Here is a 23,743-nt window from a genome sequence, read left to right as displayed (position 1 = left end):
ATAAGCGTCAGGTGAAATTGTATAAATTGCAGATAAAAAACTACAATACTGTCTTGTTTGTTTGTTTTTTTAATTTTGCGCATAGCTGCACCAGGGCCATTTGCGCTAGCGGTCCTCAATTTAGCAGTGTAAGACTACAGGGAAAGCAGCTAGTCATCATCACCTACTGTTAACTGTTGGGCTACTCTTTTACAAAAGAAGAGTTGGATTCACCGTAACATTATAACGCCCCCATGTCTGAAAGGGCGAGCATCTTTGGTGTGACTTGAATGTAAACTTGCGCCCCTTATACTACAAATAGAGTGCTTCAAACAACTGGCAATGCCGGGCAACAGAAAAAGTGTAAAAAGAAACATTATACGAGATCTCAGATATTTAGAAACTTCTAATCAAATTAAATGCCTTTAATTAATCAACCCATTTTTTACAAGATGAATTTTTTTCTTTTACCACTTCTAACAATTTAGAGGTTATGCCTAGCTGTCTTTCCTCTAGTCTCACTCTGCTAAATTAGAGAGGGCTAGCACATATAACCCTCGTACACGTTTGCGCGAAATTCAAAACAAAACAAAACAAAACAATTTATTTAAGAAATCCCTCTACGTTGTTGACGGTATATTCCTCAAAACAAATAAAATACACACTTGTAAAGTGCTGATAATTTACACCGAGAAAAAACAATGTCATACTTTAAATATTATAGATATATATTCCAAAAACAAGCCGAATGTGCTTATATGGTACTTCAAGACAATTGGCATAAACACTTAGTTGTCACTAAAAATAAAATTAATATTAAAATTATCGGAATGCCAAACTTGCATATTTATTTTTTTAAAAACTACTTTTCTATGTAATTCAGTTAAATCAATGGCTTGGAACCACAGTGTGATTAGGACGAGTTACTGCATGAAAAGTATGTGAAAATCAAAGTTTTTTTTTTGTTTATTGAAAGATATTCTATGTGAACATTGAGGAAACACTTCATGTTTCAGTAAGAACTGGATGCAAGGAATAAAGCGGTAACTCTTTGCATGCTAATAAACATGTTAGTGTATGATATTTGGTAGAAAGACAACGGCTCTGCTATTTTTACAGAAGTAAGTATTGCTCGACAAACATTAGAATCTGTAAGGTTATTCATGTGCACACACCAAGAGTTGCATTAATTTATAATTTACTCTGGATTAAAGAGAAATTTGTTTTGATTTAAGAAATGATAAACACTTACGCATGATCCATAACGAGAACAAAGTTCTGGGAATAATATCTTTGCGCAGATAACTTTGGTATTGACATATTTTACCTTAGGCCGATAGTTTCAAAGATAGAATTTAATTAACCAATAGCCCACATACGCTATAACTACTTTGTTGACATATTTTCAATTATTCTCGCACACTTACCAGCAAGAGGGAAGATCAAGACTATGTGACACATCCTATAATATGTGAGGCTTAATTCAAGAGGTAGCTATGACCATTATTTTTATTAATCTGTTTCCTGTACATTTTTGAAAATTTATATTCATGTGGAGAATGTATGACCTCCTCTATTGAATAGAAAATCAAAGTTGATTTGAGAACTAATAAACACTTGTAATAATCAGTATATACTGACAGAAAACTTCCTTTATACGCACCATAGTGAAAACAACTTTTCGACCTTAAAAACTTCTGAATTTAAGTATTACCAATTAATATCTTTCATTGTACGTTTCGTTGTACAGTACCACATAAACTTTGTTCACTTCCAAAGTACTGAAGATAAAAAAGAGGTGTAATTGTAAAAAATATCAATAAATGAATATTCCTCTGTTAAAGTATTTATCATATTTTTGACTAAAATTACATTTTTTAACCCGTCAATTCAATATTTAATATCAATATACCTTTCTAATTAATTCACGACTTAGAAAGCGTAGCTTTATCAAAAAATTGTCTTTTTTAAGTCAATATAGCTTTTGTACTTTCTATTTATATTTTTAATTCAATACGAGTTCTTGTACATCCAATTTATATTTTTAATTCAGTGTGAATCATTGTAACCTGCCATTTGTATTTTTAATTCAGTATTATTTGTTGTGCCTTCAAGTTCTATTTTTAATTAGGTAGCAGTTGTTGTAACTCCCACTTGCATTTGTGAGAAAAAGATATATTTTTAATATACAAGTAATAATAGAATTTTAAATAACGATTCTTACAAATAGTTAATACAAATAATAATTTATATACAAGGTTTTGAGAAAATAACAAACATCGTTGAGTCTTTCTTGTGGGCGGGAACTTCCTTTAAAAATTATGGACGGTTCACGATGAGCTAATTAATTGTTTGAGTTGATGTAGGTACAATTCAGTTCACGTGGAGCTATCTAGTTATTCACAATCCTCGCTTTTCACCGTTTAATTTCTTTTGTTTGTTTAGAACTAAGAACAAGCACACTATCTGTACTCTGCCTACCACGGGTATTGAAAGTTTTTAGTGTACGTGTCCGCAGACATACCACTGTGCCACTAGGGGACTTCACTATTAAAGGTATGTAACAACTTCATACAAATAACAACGTCCGACGTTAAATGGTTTGGAGTATTTGATATATTTAAACGTTTGTGGTCATATATCTGAAGTTCCCGATTACATAGCGTCAGTGACAGTTGTTACTTTAGAAGTTCATAGTATACCGACCGAAGCACATTAATAATTAATATATGCTGCCTTTTCTAGAGTTTCATATATTATCTTTTATAAGCGTCAGGATAAATTGTATAAATTGCAGATAAATCTACAATACTGTCTTTCACGCAATACACATTTAATATTATAAGTTACATGTATTTCTTCCTGTATATTTAACTGAAAGAAACATCGATATTAAAATGAGTTTATAATAATAAATCTGTCAGAAGTTAACAGGCTTTCACATTTTTTAATTCTTACAATTCGTTCAAGCTTGATAGGCTTAAATATTCCTCAATACTAGAGCATGATGCACGATTAAGAGGCTTTAACTTTCATTAAAACCTTCACCTAATACAAGTTTAATCATATTTATCATTCTTCCAAGTCAGCACGTGATACAGAGAAGGTGAAAATGTTGGCAAGAACCGGATTCCTCATTCTTTGGTGATTTGCTTGTAGGTAGTTTTGGTCACTGAACATAAAATTAGTTTGGGTGTCAGTGAATTCTATAAGGTTTGCAAATTTGTTGCTTGTGATGTGTATCAATGGGTTGAGGTATTAGATGTAAAGTCTTATAGCTATCATGGAAGCTTAAGTGGTTGGGACTTCTGTGAAGAGGGAGATTACATCAAAACTGTCCATTAAGGCTTTATGATTTAGTTGATTAAGTTTGGTGGTTTGTTTTTAATTTCGCGAAAAGCTACACAAGAGCAATATGCGCTAGTCGTCATTAATTTTGCAGTGTGAGGCAAGAGTGAAGGCAGATTGTCATCCCCACTCACCGCCAATTCTTTGTATACTCCTTTATCAAAGAATAGTGTGATGGATCGTCACATTATAAGGCCCCCACTTCCGAAAGGGCGGGTATGTTCGTCGTGATTGGGATTTGAACCTGCGATCTTCAGATACGAGTCGAGAGCATTTACAGCAATGAGAAGGGATTGTTCAGTGATGGCATTAATCTTTATACAGAAGAGAGTGACACTCGAACTCCTGCCCTGCGGTACTTCAAATTCCTGAAGAAAAAAACGGAAAAGTGTCGAAGCCACATGAACTTGAAATCTCCTGCCAATTAAAACTTTTTAATAAAGATGTGCAAATGGCCACGTAACCCATATATATGGAGGTCTCACAATATGCCATACCTCCATGTTGTATCATAAGACTACTCAATGTCAAATAAAATTGATACAAGATGTTGTCGTTTGACATCAGCTTCTCTGATTGACTTTTCGAGGAACCAAACAAGACGAGCATTAACCATTTTCTCTAAGGTATTACAGAGACAGCTCGTCAAAGCAAATGGACGGTAGTTCGAAGGAATATTGGGATCCTTCCCAGGCTTAGAGAAAGGTAGGAGAATTGCCCGGTGCAAAGAATCAGGAAAAACATTCTCCTGCCAGATCCGGTTAAAAACAATCAGAAGAATAACAAGAGAAGCAGAAGATAGATGGCGTAGCATTTCATAGTGTAGAGACTATCAGCTCGAAAAGAAATCGGTGATCGCTCTGCTCAAATATTGATAGTTAAATAGTTTGAAGCAGAAGTGCTAGATACCCAGCAAAACCTTTCACCTAGATTATCGGCGATGTTCCGAGTATCAGTTACTTTATGGCAATCAAAGAGAAAGATCAAGAGGGGGACAGAATTATATTGTCCACTGACCTATTGAATCTTGTCCCATGTGAATTTGGAACTGATGGTTGAAGATATGCTGGTTGTGAAATTAATCCAAGATTCCTTCTGGCTTCGACGTCTTTCCTACCAAGGATGTGCACGGACCTGTTGGAAAGCGATGCAGTGCGAGAGTGTGGAATATCAACGAAAAGTATACCAGGATCGTACCAGAGCCTTCAGTGCCATGTGGCAGGCAGGATTCCATCACAGACGAGGATATTGTGGAAAACGTGGTTTTAGGAATACACTGAAGAGCTGCTTGTATAATACAGTCAGTTACCGCTGCCACACTGTCGTCTGCTGATGGTTTACCTACGATGACAGGATCAAATTCTGTGAGAGTAGTGAAAGAGGGCAAGATTAATTGATCCTACTTCCGCGAGTTAGGTGGTATCGACCACGGCCAGTCTCTCTCAAAATTATAAGAAAATAATCACTGCCTCGTTGATTATTGTCAACCCTTGAAGAAAAATGGGAGAATAGGGGAGCAAACTGACAGATCAATTGTAGAAAAGAACACACTAGGTGCGTTACAATAAGTATAAGAACCAGTACTGAAAAGAGAGAGATTGTGATCAGAGAGCATATGCAATACGGAGCGACCCTCCTTTCAATATCCGCACATCCCCAGGCGTGATGATGTTGTTTAAAGTCCCATAGGATTAAAATTAAAAATAGAGACAGCAACTGTTCAATGACAATATCAAGGCCTGATTGATCATATGTCTCTTCAGGTGACATGTAGAGAAAACAAACAGTTATGGTATTACCCAAGGAAACACGGATGGCTACGGCCTCCAAGGGTGTTTTGTTTGGCAAAGACAAGGACGGCACATGCTGATCAACTAACAGTGACACCCCTTCATGTCTGTCATTTCTGTACAAAGAAAACAGACGAAAAGTGACTGTGTCGGCAGGTTTCTGCATGTATCCTGTAAGGAAAGACATACAGGATGGTAAGAAGGAATTAGTGTTTTGATGTCATCCAGATTAGAACGTAAATCTCAACAGTTTTATTGGATCAAGAGAACCATTTCTATTTATGTGTAGGCGAATTGGGTGGAGAACCCTTCTTTTTACGACCACCTCTTCTTTCTTTACTGTCTTTATTCGAAACAGGACTATTGACCTCCATAGATCCTGCCCTGGGTCGATTGGACAGTTCTTTGCTATTGGACGAGGATTCCAGCGATTGAGGACGTTAACGAATGATCGTTTAGCATCTTGAGAGGGGAGAAGACAATGTACTTGAGGAAATGCCTTTCCCGGAACCAAAGGAAGTGGATCTTGGATTTGCTGGAATGTATGTTAGAGACAGAGATGGATGTTGAAGTTGAGTTCAAAACTTTGTGTAAACAATTTTGTCCAATGTTCTGATATAGAAGTGTGTAAGCGATTTAGTCCTCAGTACCGGTATAGAAGTGTTTAAACAATTTAGTCTATTATACTGACACATAAATGTTTAAATGATTTTGTGCAATGTACCGATATTAAAGTATAAACGATTTAGTCCCATGTACCGATACTGAAGTTCGCAAAGACATTTGTCTTATGTACCGATGTAGAAGTGTATAAACGATTGATTCTCATGTAACGATATAGAAGTGTTTATAGAATTGAGTCTATCGGACTCTAATCGAAATTATTTTTGTTCTTTCTATCATTTAACGTATTGAGTTATGTTACGGTTGTTGTGCACATAAATATGGTATTTTTCTGTGACTATTTCTCACTCCCTACTTCTCGCTTACGACACTTGTTTTCGTACTTGTGATATGCAGAGCAGATATAGCTCATTGATTTGCTTTGGTTTTATGAAAAACAGTCAGTATATGAGACCATATTGAAATAAAACTGAATACAGTGTTTTAGTTCACGTTACAAAGAATGTTTTTATATGTCTTGTAGTTTAAGAATAAAGTAAATCCAACTTAGAAAGTGGTTTGAAAAAAATTGATATTTCAATTAATTATAACAACTAACCTACTGTAACTAATCAACTGTTGATAGAACTTTTGTATATTAACCTATTTGGTTGAACATATATTTCAGTAACAGTTTAAAAAAAAGGAGACTGATTGCATTGCTTTAGTTCAATCAGTTTGAATATTTTAATTTAGCAGAAGAACACATGAATATATTTTCATGTAGAGTTGTTTGTTGTCATTTACTTCATCAAAGACAGATTATAAAGAAATCAAGATTATATATTGCATTTTTTTATATAACTACATAATAAAATCAGAATGTTTACTGTATCATTGATCGGTTAAGTGTAACATTAAAAGAAACTAAAAGCGTTATACATTATTTATTGCTGATGTCGATTTCGGAAATTTCAGCTGCTCTCAGCTTCTGTTTAGAATTTATCCTTTCTCCTCTAAATGACGTTTGGTATGACGATAGACCTTTGGTGTTGCCTGAAAGGTATAGGTTCTTTGCCAACGTTTTTCTCTGTTGGAGAAAATGGAGAAACGCTGATTCTAGATAAAGAAAACAAAAGAAATACTATCTAACCTCACCAAACGGTAACATTGAAAATAATATTCCATCATATAAACTGTATTAACTATAAAATATGAACCTTATTATGCATTTTAAATGAATCTTTACTTGTGCAGGAGAAGCTGAAGTTAATGATTTCCACTTAACAGTTTGAAGACTATTCTTTCTGACATTCTAAAGCTTAGTACAATTGTCTGAAGAAAACGAAACATATATCTTCATCATTCTTTAGAATAAAACTTGAAGATATCGTATCCTTCAAACAAATCCTGTTTAACTACATTTTTATTTCGATTTTTGTCTCGAAAGTAAAGCGCAAGATATAGTGGTTAACTAGTGGTTAGTGTCCAGAATGTGTATTCAAAGATTTCTGGTTCAACACTTTCTGTATAATCGCACTTTTCACTTTGAGTGCTATAAGTGGTTGTATATCCGATTCTTCCTCAAATAAAAATAGCGTAACACAAGATGATGGTTGCTGTAGAAAGTTATGTATGGCTGTATGCAGTAGCTTCGCGCAAAATTCTTAAGAAATTACCTAAATAGAAATATCAAAATTTATCTTTTCCCGCTTAGGATGTGATTGAACGTTTGAGCTGAACTACAGTATTCAACTGTATGTGTATATATGTAGCGTTAAAACTGGACAAATACCAGATTTCTTCTGCTGGTTATTTACTCTAAAAATGTTACGTCACTTATTAAATAAACATCCACTCATAATACATCATTAGTATTATACTTCGAAATTAACTTTTCTAAAGAGTGTATGGCCCGGCATTGCCAAACGGTTAACACGCTCTCCTTGTTATCTGAAGGTAACGGTTTGAAATAACCGTCACACCAAACATGCTCGCTTTCAGACACGGATTCGTTATAATCTGACAGCCAACTCCGTTATTCGTTGAAAAAAGAATTGACCAAGAGTAGGTGGTGAGCAGTTATGAGCAGCTGTCTTCCCTCTCGCCGTACATTGCTAAATTAGGTAAGGATAAAGGAGATGGTCCTAATGTAGCTTTGCACAAAATTCTAAAATAAACAAACAAGCCATCAAGGATATCTATGAACCCATAGTGACGATATAGAAATATTTGATTCGCTTATGGTATATATATGAAAAAAAAAAGACTTAAACATTCTAATTTCATAAATACAGTATACGACATGTGTATTTGTTACCTGTAGTTGGTGGAATTACGGTGATTATTATGAGTAATGCTAGAACCACCCAAATCTTCATTCTCGATGATTAAGTGTATTCTGCTTTCTAGTGCTACGAAATAAATATTTGAGAAAATACTCCATGTTTTACAGGTTAAACTCGTTTCTGTATGGACAATATTTACTTCAGGGAATTATGTATGCAGATGTTTATGTCACGCGTCATTATGACAACACAAACACATCTGTTCACATTAGATTTTCTGAAAACTGCAACACACTGGTATACCACAAGGAGATGCACGTGTTTTACTTGCTATAATAATGTGAGTTTTGTAAAACACAATCATCGAACAAATGAATTTAGGATTGTGTTAAGTTAAGGTGGTTAAAAACTATAAGGTTAAAGAATAGAACATTATATGGTGTGATGTTCTTCATTACAACAACTTATCCAAGTAGTACAGCGCTGTAAATCGGGTTGTGGTACAAGTGATGAGCACAGCACAGATAGTTCGCTATGTAGCTCTGTGCTTAACATGTTTATTTTTATTTAAGCACGAAGCTACACGAAGGACTATCTGTTCTTTGCCCATAACGGAAATCGAAAGACGGTATCCAGGGTTATAAGTCCTCAAACATACCGCTTTGACACTAAAGGAATGTGCAGATTTGCGCCAAATTCAAAAGAAATAAACCTAAATACTATAATGAAGTCTAAATTTAAAAAAAAAACTAAAAGAAGGTTTCTGATAGTGATAGAAATCGGGTTTCGATAATCGTGGTGTGCAGAACACAGATAGTCCTTTATGTAGCTTTGCGCTTAATAACAAATAAACTAAACGAGTACAGTCACTTGTTCATCATAATATACCCCTAGTTTTAATCGTACTGGTTAAATACCCTTGGAACCGACACATACCAATTTCCGACTTTATTGACAAAAGGGAATGAGAAAGATGATACATTGATGCTGGACTGGACTTTAGCAGGTCGCAAGATAATCTCCCAGTTATCATTTGATAGAATAAAACGAAATTTTAACAATATGTTGTGAGGAAAGCAGAGCTTTTAATTTTGAAATTGTGAGCCTGAAATATGAAAACACCGATTCATGCTGTTCCCACTTTGACCTATATGTAATAGTAAATCTGCAAACAAAACACCCACTTTAGTAATAAGTAATAATGTATTTGAGAAATATGTTATTTTGAGAAATGTTACTCTGTTGTGTTCATACTATTATACTAGGTTTTTTAATTGTTTGTTTTGAAGCACAAATTATACAATGAGCTATTTTCGCTGTGCCTAAACTTGATTTAATAACGGTGTACTAAGCCATTGTTTTTCAAACTAAGCTCCGCAGAGCACCATAGTTATTTGCGGATCCGTGAGGAAATTTTAGAATGTTAATATTTTCCGTGAAACTACAACGTTTAATTAGAATGTGCTGTACAAAAAAGTAAAATATATCTTTAATATAACAGGTTTATCGCGTATTGAGCTTTTTAATATTTTATTCTCTTTGCCAACCGACGATTTTATTTAGCTTAGGGAAAGTGTTAATTAACTTCAACAATGGCTCGACTGGTTTCTGGTAGATGTGGTACCATCTCAAGATCGCATGCGTCATTGGAGATGCTAGATACACTATTAATTTTCGTTTGAAACATCGGTCAACCCTGAGTAGTGATGCCAACTATCCTTCAAAAGCCAGATCTGGATTAGCGGCTAAATCTCGAACGAAATGAAATAAAATGAAACATGACGTCATAGGTGAAAGTTGTCCAAATTTGAAACATTGTGATAAAGTTAGATGCAGTATCAATTGTATGAATTTCAGAATATATTATTATGAAGTATAATTATATTTATGATAACTATAATCAGAAACTGCTATATTAGGTTAGATTCGTTGCAGTTTAATTAGACAAACTTGGTATCAATGAGCACTATGACGTCATACATCCGCATGATATAATGTTTCATTTTCTTTCACTTCGTTCGAGATTTAGTCGTACGTCAGTTCTGACTTAATATTTTTTGTTATTTGGCTTAAAATTTTGTTAAAAAATAAAAAATGGTGAAAATATATAATTCTTGCGGCCTAGCCTTTTGTTTCACATATATTTATTTCTGACTTTGTCATATCAAACAGTGATCTCAGATCAGCATGTCATTGTATGATGATAACACTCATGTGCTTGAACGAATTTTTATTATGAATCTATTTTGTGTCCGTGAAAATATTTTTGAAACGCCAAAGGTATACGAATACGTTTTTATGCTAATTAATAATTAGTTGTTTCCCTTATAATGGATAAGTGGCTGAATATCAGTAATAAATCTGATATGAGTAAACATCATCCTAGGCCTAATACGATTTCAACGGCGTTATCACAGTGTGCAAGCACTTCAACACAGGATGATGCAAGAAATACCGAAACAAGAAAGAAAAGAAATTATGATGAATGTCTTATTGAATATCGTTTTACATTGACAGGTAATAAAGATGGACCTAGTGGGTTGTGTGTTGAATGTGGAACTATGTTGAGTAACAGTAATTTGCATACAGCAATGTTAAAAGGGCATCTAGAAACCACACACTCCCAACTAAAAAATCCAACTTCGATTATTTCAAAATAAAGTGTTTGAAATTAAATGCAAGGAAAGCTATATTTATTTTGTTTGTCCATCAGGACCACAAAGGTGCTCTTATTGCTTCATATCGTATTTGTCACAGTAATGGAAAAGCAGGTGAAGATCATACAATTGCAGAAGATTTGATAAAACCCTGCGCAAAACAGGCGAAAAAATATTTAAATTGATATATTTATTTATGGAAGAACATGAGATCCAACGGCAATTTTATTCAAGTATTTGCACTGATGGGGTTGCAGCTATGAATGGAAAATTTTCAGGCGCAGTGGCACACAGAAAAAAGGAAAACCCGAACATCGATAGTATCCATTGAAATATTCGTCACGCACTAGCGATGAAACGAAAGCTGGAAGGCTTAAAAGAGATATTGGGTAATGTCATAAAAATAGTTAATTTTATAAAATTAAGACTACTCAATGCGAGGATCTCCAGTTTACAGTGTTAGGATATGGGAAGTTCCCATAAAAATTTGCTGCTTCATACTAAAGTTCGATGGCTTTCTCGAGGAAAAGTTCTTGCTCGGTTTTATGAACTGCATGATTATATAGGTTTCTTTTTATCTTAATGCCATTTTGAACTGGCGAACAAATTAAGGGACAAATGCTTGATACAGAAAGTGGCTTACCTTTCGGACATATTTGCGTGTCTAAATGAAATGAATGCTATAATGAAGGGTAAGAGAGTAACTTACTACAACGAACAGAGTAACATGGAAGCGCTTCAACTTAAGCTAAGACTTTAGGGTGAATGTATACTTTTAGAAAATTCAGTGTTTTCTTTACTTATGAATGAAATTGCGTTTAGTGAAGATGCATTAGTTTCAGTCTTGCAGCACATGTCTGATTTGGGTACAAAAATTTGGGGTCACTTCCCTCCTCATTTATAAAAATTACTGTGTATTCAAAATCCCTTTGTTGATTCTGCAAATACCAACGATTTCCCTTTGAGAGAGAAATAAAGGTATTTTGAAATTTCAAAAAATATACCCTAAAAACAAAATTTCACCAGGAAGAAATTACGCAATTTTGGATTCAAATGGTTATGGAATATCTTGAAATATGTAACAGAGCCTTGAAAATTTTGATGCATTTTCCAACTAAATATCTTTGTGAGCAAGCATTTGCATTGTAAACAGCTACAAATACCAAATTTAGAAACAGGCTAAATATTGAAGATGATTTGCGCTTACAGGTAACATCTACAACTCCAGATATTAAACTACTTTGTGAACCAAAGCAAGCCCTTCCGCGCCATTAGTAAATAAATAAGTAAACTGTACTTTTGCTGATATAAATTTTGGAAGCAAATCTTTTTGAAAAGTAAGTGGAAGTAAGAACTTTTCTTTAAATTTTTATTTTTTTACTAAATTTTATTCTAAAAGATTGATGTTTGTTTGTTTGTTTTGAAGTTCGATAGCTACTCGAAGGCTATCTGCGCTAACCGTCCCTAATTTAGCAGTGTATGACTAGAGGGAAGGCAGCTTCTCGTCATCACCCACTGTCAACTCTTGAGCTACTTTTTTATCAACGAATAGTGGGATTGACTGTCAAATTGTGACGCCTCCACAGATGAACGAACGAGTATGTGGTACTATGGGGATTCGAACCGCTTACGCCAAAGCTACATCATTTATAAAATAAATATCTGCACAAAGCATACTTAGTATCACACCCTCAAAGTAACTTTTCTAAAGAAATCAATTTGTAACTATTTAGTTAAGTCATAAAGATTCTGAATAAATAAATACTAACGATCTAAAGATATTTTAGTTGTTTAATCATAAGTTTGGAAAATCTAAAAAAATGAAAAGAAATGACTTAAACATTCTAATTTCATAAATACAGTATACAACGCGTGTATTTATTACCTGTACTCAGCGGAATTACGGTGAAGATTACGGGTAAACCTTGTACCACCCAATTCTTCATTCTTCAATGATTAAGTGAATTCTGCTTTATTCTGCTTGAAACAGTATAGTATGTTTAAAGGAAATACTCTATGTTTAGTAGGTTCAATTCGTTTTAGTATGGAGAATAATTACTTCTGCGAATTATGTAAACAGATGTTAAAGTTACGTGCCCTTGTTACAAAAGAAACTCAACTGTTCCCATTAGATTTCCTAAAGAACAGACAGGCCTGCCACAGAGAGATATACGTGCTTTACTGCCATAATAATGTGTTTGTTTTTGAAACATCGCGCAAGTTTATACGAAGGTTATCTGCGCTAGCGTTCCCTGTTTCAACAGTGTAAGACTAGAGGGAAGACAGCTAGTCATCACAACGCACCGCCAACTCTTGGACTACCCTCTTTTACCAACAAATAGTGTGAATGACCGTCACATTAAAACGTCTCCACGGCTGAAAGAGCGAACATATTTGGTGTAACGAGACCATAATGATATGAGCTATGTCAGATACGAGCATCGAACCAATGATCTTATGGTCATGTTAAATTAAGGTAGACACGAAATTTAAACCAAAGAACAATATATTGTATTCTGTTTCTAATTACAACCCACTATCAGTGACACAACGTATCTCTGACGACTTACAACGCTAGAAACCGGTTTCCGGTACCCGCAATTAATTACACAGCTGCAAAAAGAGCTGAAAAGGGGTCAAAACGTATATCATTTTTAAAAAAAGTAATATTTAAAGATTTTCTATCCGTAAACAAACTTATCACTTATATTCACAATTTTATTTTAATTTACAGTGAATAATTCAAAATTTGTCTCACCTCAATAAGTGTTTCTTGTTTGTTTTTCTCTGTATGTTTTCCTACACTGCCTCGAAATTTTGTAGCTAGAGTGATTTCAGTTCACAATCACATTGTCACGCTTTGGGTCAATGGTAAGTTTTCGAGCTCACACTGCAAAAACCCAAGGTTCGATTTTCCTAACATGGTCCCTCTGTAACTTTGCTGAAATCATAACAACGACAACAAGTGTAAGGCAGAGGGTTGTGTATCGTTATAACTGTTTATATTAAGATAGAGTTAAGTGATTAAAAGTTATTAATAATAACATTTCAACGATCCCTAAAAATCCAGAAGAATCGTGTGCTTTTCTTACTGTTTTGTCATAACATAGTTTAAAGTAGCCAAAGAGTATGTTGAAAATACGAATATTTGTTTGTGAAAGCCAGTACGAATCTTCTACAAATAAGTTACATACTTAAAGCTCTATTTTACATTTATAATTGTAATCATCTGAGCGTCAGATTGTACAGGTATACGTATCACTTGTTTGAATAGTTGAACACCTGAATTCCTGAATACAGAAAATATACCCTACTTACAAATGTTTTATATACACATCATTAAAGTATATGTTGTTAAATTATTGCCTAAATAAGTATTTCATTTTCAAAAAGCAGCGTAAAAAAAGAAATTAGACGCAGAAATCCAGTTCATCAAAGAAAACACAATTAATCAAAAAATGGAAGTAAATATTTCAGATTTTTGTTTATATTTTTATTGTTCCTTGCTTTTCAAGTTAAATATTTATTTGGGCGATTATTTAATATCATATCCCTTCATGGCGTGTATAGCATAGATGTGTAAGCACGGTATAGTAAAGTAATTTTTCTAAATTTTTTCTCAGGTATTCCGTATATACTTATGATTCAATTGTACACCTGTTTTTGCAAACCCGGAAACTTGTCCTAATTTTTTTTTCCCAGATAAAACTTCAAAGCTACAGTCAGTTTTTAGTACACGTTACTCTAAGGCAGGGATCATTAAACCTTTTTCACAGGGGGCCAGATTACTTGGAAAATGACACGTGATCATTATGTTCAATACTCGTAAGCTAGAACGAAAGCTCTCTGTAAAAGACTTAACACTAAGTTTAGGATGCCACATTAGTCATGTGGGAGTAGCATGCAATACACAAATATAATAAAAAACAAACAGAAATACAACCAACTTTTTATTTACCAAAAGGTTATCAAAGAAAGTGACATTAACAAAAACAATTGTCACATCGCACATAGTGAGTGCATGTATGAATTTCACTAAGCCGCAAAAAAGTTAGTGAGATTTATGAAATTGGCGTTTGGCTTTCAAAATATCTTCAATTTTCGGTTTTGAATTGCTGCATCCAATCATTAAAATTGCTTTCAAATGTTCATCAGTCAACCTTGATCGATGTACCGACTTCACCTACTTCATTTTGGAATATGCTTGTTCACAGACATAAGTTGTTCCGAACACTGATGCCATACCAGATGCAAACTGCTTCAGTTGCCCCTCTCTGTGTTTTGCTTTCAACAAGTCATTTCCTTGGAAATCGATGACCTCCAACTGAAGTTCCACTGTCACGTCTACAATGATACTTTCAAAAGGATTCTGAAAAAGGAGAATGTCACTTTTGATTCTGTCGAACAACTGAAAATATATCTAAAAATTCTTATTTTAATCACCAATAATCTTTTTCTGAAACTGCAGGTTGACATCTCTTGTGATACCAGCATGAAATTGATTGAAACGCTGAAAATGAGAGAGGTTATAGTCTTGTAAAGTTTAATGAATTTCCATTAAAATGTCTTCTCCAGTTGTTCTTCCGTGCATGCTGCAAACTGATGTCAACTCTTCCGTGATCTGAAAGATCAAATTAACTCCACGAATGAGCACGAGAAATTCTAACGTACTCAAGAGATCAGTAGACCCATCCAGTGCCAGAGAATACCATAGGAAGTCTCTAGCTTTTTGGCGTATCTGTAATGCGATGTTCTCTCCAAGTTCTTCTGCTCTCTGTACAACTGAAGTTGCTGAAAGGCTGATACTTTCAAAGAAATTGACTTTTTTCAGGACACAGCTCATTTGCTGCTTCCATCATACACTCTTTGACGAAGTTGCTGTCATTAAAAGTTTTTCCTCGCTCTACCATTCTATGCACTATTTTGTAACTTGTACGAGTGACAGATTCATTTTCAGCAAATTTTCTCGTTAAGACATTCTTTTGAGATTCAAAAACACGTTTCATGTATTCAAATTTTTCAGAACGGAACTTCCCTGAAAATTTCAAACATGTTGATAGGTGTTTTGTTTCAAAGTGACGCCGAAGATTGTACTCTTTCAAAACGGCAACACTTTCGGTGCATATCACACAAGTAATAAGTGAAATGAGACTGCTGAAGCGGTGACCCTATGTCCTTGAATTTATAAGACGAGTTGATAGGACAAGGGTTAAGTCTGTACTTGTTTTGTAAATTCTATTGCTTTCACAGATACGTGCCTCGATATGAATAAACGGGCAGTAAGGACGAAAGAAGAATTTTCCTATTGGTTAAAAATGCGCGTGACAGACTTTTTTCTTTTTATCATAATGTCAACTTTTCGTTGAAAAGTTACTATTAATAGTTTTTAATTACTTAACTCTACTTAGTATAAACAGTTATCACGATACACAGTCCTTAACTTTTCACTTCTTGTCGTTGTTATGTTGTGTTGCAAATTTATAGATGGGCTATATGAAAAGAATCGAACCTTAGATTTTAACATTGTGAGCTCGTAAACTAACCTTTGACCCGCACATAGACAGTCCTTTGGTTACCAATATGATTGTGAATTGACTGTGAAATATATATAAAGCGAAAAATAATTTTTTTTTATTCTATTTCATTGTTTTCTTAACAATGTCGCTTCAAGCTTTGTCATACAGCCACTTCTAAACATCTACATTCTACAGTAACGATCGACAGTAATAATAAATCGTGGGTAACGTTTCTAGATTCCTTAAAAGGAAAGGTGTTCCCGTCAATTTTCTGCGTTTATAATGTAGTTATATTATTATAATACCAGCAGCATAAACCGATATTTATGCATAATCTGTCTTTATTGAAGCAAATAATAATAAAAAGGTTCGTATGAAATTGTGTGGGTTTCTCGCCTAAATTGAAACAATGAAATCAACTGAACTGAAACAGTCTTATTTTTTTGAAAGCGTTACTGAAAAGTATGTTCACTTAAAGCATAAAATTATTGACAACAGTTGATAAGGTACACTTGGTTAGGTGTGATAACTTGTTGAAATATTTATTTCTGCAATGCTCTTTCTAACTTGAATTTCTTTTATTCTCGTTTGTTTTTGAATTTCGCGCAAAGCTACTAGAGGGATATTCGCGCTAGCCGTCCCTAATTTAGCAGTGCAAGACCAGAGGGAAGGGAGCAAGTCATCACCACCCACTATCAACTCTTGGGCTACTCTTTTACCAAAGAATAGTGGGATTAACCATCACATTATGACGCCCTCACGGCTGAAAAGGGGAGTATATATGGTGCGACGGCGATGCAAGCCCGCTACCCTCGTATTACGGGTTGCACGATTTAACCCACCTGGCCAGGCCGAGCCTCTTTTATTCTTTAAGAATTCAAACATTTTGTAATAAGAGCAGTGAACTAAAACACTGCTTTCAGTTTTACTTCATTTTTGTGTCATTTACTGGTTGTTCTTTTTAAGTCAAAACCAAACAATGGGCTATCGTGGTCTACCTTCCTACTATGAATACAAAAACCAGATATATAGCGTCATAAGCCTGCAGACTTCGTGCTGAGCTGGGTTTTAGGGTAAGGGCTAGTGTCACTAACAATACCGTATTCAAGTAAAGTAACTTCACTCATTACGTCAAATGACAGAAAAAAAGAAAAACACATTTCAATGAGAGTACAATAAGCAAAATGGTCTACAAACTTCAATATTGATACATTGGACTAAATTGTTTATATACTTCTATATTGATACATTTGACTAAATTGTTTACAAACTTCTATATTGATACATTTGACTAAATTGTTTACAAACTTCTATATTGATACATTGGACTAAATTGTTTACAAACTTCTATATTGATACATTGGACTAAATTGTTTACAAACTTCTATATTGATACATTGGAGTAAATTGTTTATATACTTCTATATTGATACATTGGACTAAATTGTTTACATACTTCTATATTGATACATTGGACTAAAATGTTTACATACTTCTATATTGATACATTGGACTAAATTGTTTACATACTTCTATATTGATACATTGGACTAAAATGTTTACATACTTCTATATTGATACATTGGACTAAATTGTTTACATACTTCTATATTGATACATTGGACTAAATTGTTTACATACTTCTATATTGATACATTAGACTAAATTGTCTACAAACTTCTATATTGATACATTGGACTAAATTGTTTATATACTTCTATATTGATACATTGGACTAAATTGTTTACATACTTCTATACTGATACATTGGACTAAATTGTTTACATACTTCTATATTGATACATTGGAGTAAATTGTCTACAAACTTCTATATTGATACATTGGACTAAAATGTTTACATACTTCTATATTGATACATTGGACTAAAATGTTTACATACTTCTATATTGATACATTGGACTAAATTGTTTACATACTTCTATATTGATACATTGGACTAAAATGTTTACATACTTCTATATTGATACATTGGACTAAATTGTTTACATACTTCTATATTGATACATTGGACTAAATTGTTTACATACTTCTATATTGATACATTAGACTAAATTGTCTACAAACTTCTATATTGATACATTGGACTAAATTGTTTATATACTTCTATATTGATACATTGGACTAAATTGTTTACATACTTCTATATTGATACATTGGACTAAATTGTTTACATACTTCTATATTGATACATTGGAGTAAATTGTCTACAAACTTCTATATTGATACATTGGACTAAAATGTTTATATACTTCTATACCGGTATATTAATTTCTTTACACTCTTCTATATTGGTACATAAGATAAAATTGTTTGCACATTCTGAGCAGCAATCTTCAACATATTTACCACCTGATGTACCTCATTTTCTTATTCTACATTCTCTTTTAGATAAACCTTTACGCCAAATGTCTCCCTTTCTCATTCAGAAGGGACTAAAGGGACTTGCTGTCTCTCCTACGTCAGTAAAAAGCTTCGATCTGGTGACAGATTGGTGGAAACATCCACATTTTAACACAGTGAACTCCACTTGCATTCAAAGGTAATTGTTTCACCAACGAATAGTGGAATTAAACGTCGCATTATAACGTGCTTGACTCTTAATCAGATGGTCGCAGCTTCGAATCCCCGTCACAACAAACATGCTTGTTTTCTCTTCGTGGTGGCGTTATAAAGTAAAGATCCATTCCACTATTCGTTGGTAAAGGAGTATTCCAAGAGTTTTTGGTGGGTGGTGCCTTCCCTCTAGACTTACACTGGTAAATAATGGACGACTAGTGCAGATTGTCCTCGTGTAGCTTTTCGCGAAATTCAAAACAAACCAAACTAAATCAACTAAATTATAAAGCCTTAATGGACAGTTTTGATGTAGTCTCCCTCTTCACAGAAGTCCCAACTACTGAAACCTGCAAGATAGCTATAAACTTTATATCTAAGACCTCAACCCATTGACACACATCACAAGCAACAAATTTGCAAACCTTATAGAATTCACTAACACCCAAACTAATTTTATGTTCAATGTTTAAAACTACCTATAAATAAATGGCCAATGAATAAGGAAACCGGTTCTTGCCAACATTTTCATGGCACATATTGAATCTCTGGCGATCAATTCAGCCTTACACCAACCCCTATACTGGTACAGGTATGTTGACGATATAATTCCTGGATTCACGTCTACAGAACACACTTATTTTTTTTTCAAGAAAGTTGACTCTATACACCTCAACATTATGTTCACATGTGAACATGAACAAAAAAAACTAATTAAATAGCATGTTTCAGTTTCGAGGTCACAAGATCCGATACAAAATTCAAAACAGAAATCCACATAAAAATAACCCATACTAGTTTGTACATTCATTGGGACTCGGCACACGAAAAAAAAATAAAACTCAACTATTAAGAAACCAAATAAACACAGCCATAAAACTATGTTCACCCGATACAATTAATGATGAAATCAGCAAGATAAAACAATTCGTCATCAACATCTACAAATTTCCTCAGCAACAAACAGACAATAACAAACCCCAAGATACAACAAGCTACAAAAACCTTATACTGCTGCATACCAAGTATTCTCAACATCAGCGAAAATATAACCAACATTTGGAAGAAAAAAAAAACTATAACAAAACACAACATTCGAGTATTTATTTATTCAAATTTATTCAAAAACCAAGTACAAAACTAAAGTATGTAGTATATTATAAGCCACACTGACAAACACAACACCAACATTACTTATAAAATACAATACAACAACTGCCACGATTCCCATTTTGGAAAAACAATCAAAAATTAGCAGCTAGATTAAAATAATATGAAAAAAAAACACCTTTACAATTTTTTGATCATTGAATATCGCATAAACACAACATAACCATATAAAACATCGAGGTACTAGGTAGGAAACAAATATATACAAATACCAAAATAACGAAGCCCTGCTTATACAACAACTAAAACTAAATCAATATAATTGAACACCTTTATTCATACACTAATTAATAACCTAACAACTAATTGCAACGCCCCCTACAGTGCCGTACCCGTTTACACTTTTGTCCGAAAGACATGTTCCCCGCAAAGGTCAGTTGCAAAGTTTCTCCATGTTAACCTGAAGATGATTCAAGAAGACCGAAACATTGTTCTCTTCTACATATTGATACGTCGGTAAAATGTTGGTTATTATGACCTGAATGTCACACAGAACACACATTTGTTCATCACTACCAGATAAACGAATACGATGAGTTATAAAACTGTGACCAATACGTAGCCTAGTTAGGACAACTTCCTCTCTCCGATCCTTTGGAAGCAAGACAGCCAAAGTGAAATTGAAATTAGATCTGGAAAATTTTATTATCGTGTGTCTCACTCCATGTCGATTGTCAACAGACACGAAGTAAAGCCTTTAGTACAGGACCATAGTACATATATGGGACAGGCACAGAGGAGATGGACTTAGCAGCAATGTCAGCAAACGTGTTCCCGCGAAGACCAGCGTGGCCTGGTATCCAGAAGAACTGGATGCAAATGGATGATCAAAAGGAATTAAATAGTCGGTTTTGAATATCAAGTAGACCAGGGTTAGGACTAACGTTAAGCAGTTGCAAGGCCTGTGGAGATTGAAGTGAGTTGGTATGAATTGAACAGTCGATATACTTTATAGCTTCCACATGATCAACAGCAATAAAAATGGCGTACAATTCGACAGTGACCAGAGAAAATGTAGAGGAGATTTTGTATGGAACTAAAAGATCTACAACATACTATGACAGGGCCCACAGAATCACCTGATTTCGAACCATCGATATAAATAGGAATGAAAGGATTGTTAAAAAGTATTTTGCAAGTAGAAGACGGTACTTTCAGTCGGGAGTATCCACCTTCCTCAGATGACTCAAAGAAAGATAACAGGTAAGCATGGTAATAGGTCATAGTTGGATGGGCTGACCAGTGGAAACAGCATCGTTATCCAAGGACAGAACCAATTCAGACAGCTGCACTTGGATACAAAAGCCAAATTGAACTATGGGACTCGTCGATTCCGATGAGGAAGAAAAACAACCCCAGGTAGAATGTTGTGGTAAATATTGAAATTTTTAAGTAAACAGTAAAGACAGTTGTAAATGGCGAGGGTGCAGAAAAATTTCATGAGACTTGGTGTACAAGGACCATAAGAATGTTCAGTGCTATTCTACACTTGACGTGTAGCTGCTTGATTTGTGGAATGAAAGTTAGTTTACAATCAAATGTAAGCCTCAAGAACTTTGCCTTAGGGACAAATGGAAGGATAAATTCATTGAAAGAGAGCTCAGGACAGGAGTCAAAACTTCTTTGGTAGCAAAAGTGCATAGAAATGGCTTTAGAAATAGAAAATGTGAAACTGTTTGTTGTGGTTCACTTCAATACACAACTAAGGTCAGCCTGCAGCTGCCGCTAAATAAACATCATGCTCGGCAACTGACATGAGATGTGGAAGTCATCCACATAGAGTATGTTTCTCACTTCAGGAAGAAGTTGTCCAGTGATGGTCATTAATCTTCATACTGTGACACACAATACACAGTCCTGAAGGAGTTCAAGCTCCTGTGGAAAAGAGCTGTAAAATGTTAAACCCTCACAAACTTAGAATCGCTAGTCGAATAAAAACTTTTTCATAAAAATGGGCAACTGGCAACGCAACCTAATCAGTAAAGGTTTTACAAAATGTCATAAGTTCACGTATGGTTCTCAAGGTTAAAAATTATAGAAACAAGATGCTGCCATTTGAGAAGGGCTTCCCTGATTAACGTTTCAAGTGGAATCAGATGGTTCATGGTGTAGTGTTGTCATTGGAGCACACATTGGATGGGCGACAGGAGATTGTTTGATTCCAGGAATTATCCATGGCCACTTGAATCCAAAATTGTATAATTTCTTCCTTCTGAAATTTTGTTTTTAAGATATAATCCTTTGAAATTTCAATAAGCCATTATTTTTCTTTAAAAAAATCGTTGGTATTTGTAGAATACTCAGTAATTTTTATAAATGGGGAGAAAAGTGACCCTAAATAGTTGTACACAAATCAGACATGTGCTGCAAAACTGAACCTATTGCATCTTCACAAAACAAAATTTCATTTATAAGTAAAAAAAAAACCACTGAAGCAGTAAAGTTCTTCTAAAAGTACACATTCGCCCTAAAGTTTTAGCTCAAGTTGAAGCTCTTCCATTTTACTCTGATCGTCATAGTAAGTTAACCTAATACAGTGTATTGTAGCTTTCATTTCATGTCCGAAAGGTAAACCCCTTTCTGTATCAAGCATTTGTTACGCAGTTCATAAAACCGAGCAAGAATTTTTCCATGAGAAAGTCATCGGACTTCAGTTTGAAGAAGGAAAGTTTTATGGAGACTTCCCATATCCTCAAAGAGGAAACTGAAGCAGTCTTGATTTTATAAAATAAACTAATTTTTTGTCATCACCCAAAACTTCTTTTAAGTCTTCTAGCATTCTTTTCATTGCAAGACAGCAATGGATATTCCCGATGTTCGGGTTTTTCTTTTTTGTGAGTGCCACTACGCCTGAAAATTTTCCATTCATAGCTGCAGCCCCTTCAGTGCAAATACTTGAATAAAATTGCCATTGGATCTTATGTTCTTCCATAAATATATAGATCATTTCAAATATTTCTTCGCCTGTTGTTTGAGTAATCAAAGATTTGTAAATTAACAAAACTAGCTTCGTGAATATAGCAAACAGACACAAGGAACAACGCTTAACCTTCCACATCTGTTGATTCATCCATCTAAAGTGAAAAACATGGACTTCGTTTTCCTTGCGTTATTAACTCCTTTAAGCAAATTGCTGACATATCCATGATTCTTCGAGAAACCGAGTTGTCAGAAAGGAGTACAGAGTTAATGTTTTTAAGAAATTTCTCATCACTCGTGCACTCTACAAAATCTTTTGAGCATGGTTTTATTAAATCTTCTGCAATTGTATGAGCTTTACCTGATTTTGCATTACTGTAACTAATACGATATGAAGCAATAAGAGCACCTATGCGGTCCTGATGGACAAACGTAATAAATGTAGCTTTCATTGCATTTGATTGCGAACACTTTATTTTGAAATACTTGGAAATCGGATTTTTAGTTGGAAGTGTGTGGTTTCTAGATGCCCTTTTAACATGGCTGTATGCAAATTACTATTACTCAACACTGTTTCACATTCAACACACAACCCACTAGGTCCATTTTTATTGCCTGTCAATGTAAAACCATATTCAATAAAAGTTCCATCATACTTTCGTTTCTTCCTTGTTTCGGATTTGTTTCTCTGAATGTATTAAACTTGAGACCTAAACCAAATATCATGAGTGTTGTCCAGTGGAATATCAGACCAAAACATAGTAAACTCGATCAGAGAGTTGCTGACTTTCTTTTTCAAATTGTTGCTCTAGATACAGCTGATAATTGTAGGAACTGGATGACCAAATCTTATCTATTGTTTGCTATGTTACTACAGTCCATTCTTGACACGTTGGTTG

General features: G+C 34.3%; 1 long non-coding RNA gene across 1 annotated transcript; it reads right to left on the bottom strand.

Moving 5' to 3' along the window:
• Positions 1 to 6,523: 6,523 nt before the first annotated feature.
• Positions 6,524 to 8,173, bottom strand: LOC143250244 (uncharacterized). The gene is made up of 2 exons (XR_013028103.1): positions 8,041 to 8,173; positions 6,524 to 6,839 (listed from the first exon to the last, which is right to left on the bottom strand). It is a non-coding gene; the product is annotated as an uncharacterized LOC143250244 (long non-coding RNA).
• Positions 8,174 to 23,743: the final 15,570 nt, after the last annotated feature.

The sequence above is a fragment of the Tachypleus tridentatus genome, chromosome 5 (genome assembly GCF_004210375.1).
Source record: "Tachypleus tridentatus isolate NWPU-2018 chromosome 5, ASM421037v1, whole genome shotgun sequence".
NCBI classification, from domain to species: Eukaryota; Metazoa; Arthropoda; class Merostomata; order Xiphosura; family Limulidae; genus Tachypleus; species Tachypleus tridentatus.
This window is presented reverse-complemented; position numbering and strand designations above follow the sequence as displayed.